Raw genomic sequence first — 3,696 nt, 5'->3', positions numbered from 1 at the left:
ATACTTAAGTGGAGCTGCTTTGTCTGTCAGCTTTCTCCTGTGTTTTAGTATGAATTTCACATGGTGGTGGTGGTTTTACACAGAATGTGTAAAAATGTTTCCCAAGTCCACATGTGGGTGGAGGATACAGCTGATAGTTAAAACTGCTTATAGTAGTGATGCAAAGACCTGTGTAGTAGGCCTGTTCTGTGTGAAGCCACTGTGAACTCTGTAGAGAAGATGTAGTCCTGTTTTGGGGGACTCTAGTAAGAAAAAGGAAATTAGGCTTAAGAGAACTGTATGGCAGCCTTGGACAGAGACTTCCTCAGTGCATTTATTTGGTGCTATGCATGCCATGTGCTTCACAGTCTCGTTTAAAAGCTCTTTGTTGCAGTGTTCTCATTATTTTTATGGAGCTGAACCACAAGTAAACTATTGCTGAAGAAGTACATTTGCGCTACTAATATTCTTGCCAATACCACTGAAGCTCATATAAGCATGCAAACAAATGCAGAATCCTTCAACTGTATTGACTACTGCAGAAGAGGGGAGAAAAGCAGCAATAAGGCAATCCATAGGAACTGTTACAAAGTAAGTTGCAAAGTCCTTAGTTCAAAAATCTCAAAATGGAGATTATATCCAATAGTAGTTTACAGTTGTGTATAGTTATTTCAGAAGATGCACTTGTATGCCCTTTCATATTGACTGCTTTGTTACAGCTCTGAAACATATTTGTACAAATTGAGCTCTAAATTATGTCATAGTTTATTAAAATTCACGTGAGCTGGTGTCACAAAGCTAATTTTCTTGGGTTTTAATGTACTTTGTGAGAAGTTGGTTAATTCTAATTGCACACAGTGGGATACACTTGATCTCTTGATGGTGCATACCTTTGCCTGTGTCATACTTGGTGCTGAATTGTTTTAGTGCTGATCACTTTGTTTAAACTTAAAGTGTACTTGTGTTTCCCTTCCTTGTAAGAGGGAGGATTTACCACATTTGTGCTTTTCCTTGGAAATTGAGAATGTTGATAAAAATTTGGTGGGACTAAAGCACAATCCCATGGACATCCCAAGCACTAGTGGGCTCTTGCTGCCTTGTGAGGCAGTGACTGCTGCTCTTGCTGTCCAGGAACTGTTTCTTCCCTCTTTGGCAGAGCTTTGCTGTTCCCAGCTTCACAGTAACTGCCTTGTGCTGTTGCCACAGTGTGGCTCAATGCCATGTTTGGCAGCTGTGTCACAGCTGCTTGGCTTTTGGCTTAGAGAACTGAACTGCAAGCATATTTAAAAGCAATACTTCTATGTGTACCAGAGGTAATCAAAACAATGCTTGTGGTTGTTCCTTGCAAATGTGGAAAATAGCACATTGAGAGGACAGCTTTTTCTGTCAGTACCTTGGAACTGATCTTACTCCAGAGAATGTGTGAACCTGAAGACTCAGTGAAATGAGGACAGGGTGTATGAAACTAACTTTGTAAGCAGTTCTTTAAGTGTATATACAGGCTTGATAAAATTTCCCATTAGACATGCATTCTCTTTTGTATTGACGATACTGACATTTGACTAGTACCATACAGCCTATGTATACATGGAATACTGAATTTAGTATTGGCAGTAGATTTCCAAAGTTCAGCAGAAAGAGACTGTTGTTTAATGTTGGATTTTCTGGGTACTGCCGTCAACTTGGAGGCACAAATTCTTAGTGAGGGTGGGTAGATGTAACATAAGGTTGCGTAGACACTGTTGCCTGTAAAAGATGCGTTGCTGTCTGTGAATTCTTTGACACAGCCATAGTGTTGCAGTTATTGCTTTGCTTTGATTTTTAAGAAAAAAACCCTTTGTTCTATCTAGTTGCCAAATTTTAACCTAAAACTTCTCACTTGCTAGTTGAAATCGCGCGGTACAGACTTTTCTTGCAGTGGTCTATGTCAGATGCCCTGAAGAATTTGCAGTGATCCCCTAACAATGTCTAATTTGTCATAGTGTCAGTCTGGCAAGTGGATTTTATATTAATGTAAACATAAAAAAGTAGCCCTTTAGCCACCTTTCCTGGAAATGTTGATTTATTTGGAGCCAATAAAGTATATTTTGACAGCCTTGTAGGGGCTTAGTAGACCGATTGCTTGTCTGATTGACAAAAATGTATATCCCTGATTTTAGGACTTCCCTTATAATAGAAAACCTAGAGTTAATCATGCTATGCTTTATCAAAGATCCCTCTTTTAAATCATCTATATATTCTCTCTCCAATACTCGAAGAACAGCTTTGTGAGAAAAGGCAGTATTTTAGCAAGAGTTGCTTTGTGGTGTTTTTGTGTGTGTGTGTGTGTGTGTGAACTTAACCTGGAGGATACCAGTGACAAAATTAATCTCCATGCTGCTGGAGTCAATGTGATGGAAATGTAAAGAACTGTTACTTCCACTTCCCTTCTTTTGCTGAAAATAGTACTTTCCCTAATGCAGTGCTTAATGAAATTATTTAAGGAAATGCATATCAGAAGTCTGAACTTTTTGCATTTTGCAAAATTTGAGTTTGGTAGAGTTCCATAGTTGTCTAGCTTAAAACTTTAGCTTTCCATTTTGTTGCATAGGTACTTCTAGTACATATATATGTTAGACATTTTTACGTATCCTGTGCATGTCTCTGTAACTGTATATAAAAAGTAGTTGGTGTATGGCTTTCGCCATAACTGCTAATGAAAAGAATGGCTGAAAGGATTGAAAAGAAGGTAAGCCTATTAATTTATGTTCAGTGGTAAGAGGAACTAGCTAATTACTGGTTTCCTTCACCAGCTAAAAGAATTGTGGTTAATCACAGAGGCAGTATTGTGCATGTAATATTTAGCAGAGTATTTGGAAACCTCAGTCTTTGGACATTTTGTAATTCATTCACAGGGAAGATCCACTTGTCAGCCAGGACAGTAAGTAGCTGATATGGAATGTACAGCTTGTGTATTAAAACACTTATCAAATAAATGCCCTTTTGCATATTTGTTAGTGCATTCCATATGCCTGCCATGTGTGCTTGCAGTATTACTTAGCATCTTCTGTATTTAAATCTGTATTCACTTCTGAGTCATATGGTGCAGCCTGTGTGTGTAAATGTGCTTGTGAGTGTCAAATCTCCAGCCTTTTAAAGTGGTAGTACTGTCTGTACAGCTTTACAAAGTATGGTGATTTGATGCCAGGGCACTACCTCTTCAGTTAAACCAGTCTGTTCATTTTTACTGAAGATGTGAATAGTCAGATTTTTATTCCATGCTAAACTGGATGATAGTGTTGAGTTGTAGATGGAATTAGAATGTCTACTACAGAATGACAAATGACAGTCTATTCACTATATAATTACAGAATGAGAAATGACAGTCTATTCGCTATATATTGTAACATACGTAAAAATGCAGCCATATAATGCAACTGATTGTTGTACTGATAGTTTGCTAGTGGTAAACTTTGATCTTGTACTTAGACAAAAATAAGTCTTGTGTGTGAAGCACAGTAGCTTTCACTAGTTACAGAAGAACTCCTTGTTCATGGTGTGTATTCAGAAGTAGTAGTAAGACAGCTTACATTCAGTTTAGAACTGAGTGAAAGAACAACTTTTGATCAAGAAGTCACCTACTGGCAGCCTGGCAACCTGGCTGTGCTGGCAGCAGTGCTTAGGAGAAAGCAACAAAGTACTTTTCCCATTCCCTACAGTCCTTTCAGAAACTTGTGT

The sequence above is a fragment of the Neopsephotus bourkii genome, unplaced genomic scaffold, assembly GCF_033783945.1.
Source record: "Neopsephotus bourkii isolate Nb327-2 ecotype Australia unplaced genomic scaffold, CSIRO-AGI_Nbou_v1 NB_196, whole genome shotgun sequence".
Lineage (NCBI taxonomy): Eukaryota > Metazoa > Chordata > Aves > Psittaciformes > Psittacidae > Neopsephotus > Neopsephotus bourkii.
The sequence above is the reverse complement of the archived record's forward strand: the minus strand, read 5'-3'. Positions refer to the sequence as shown.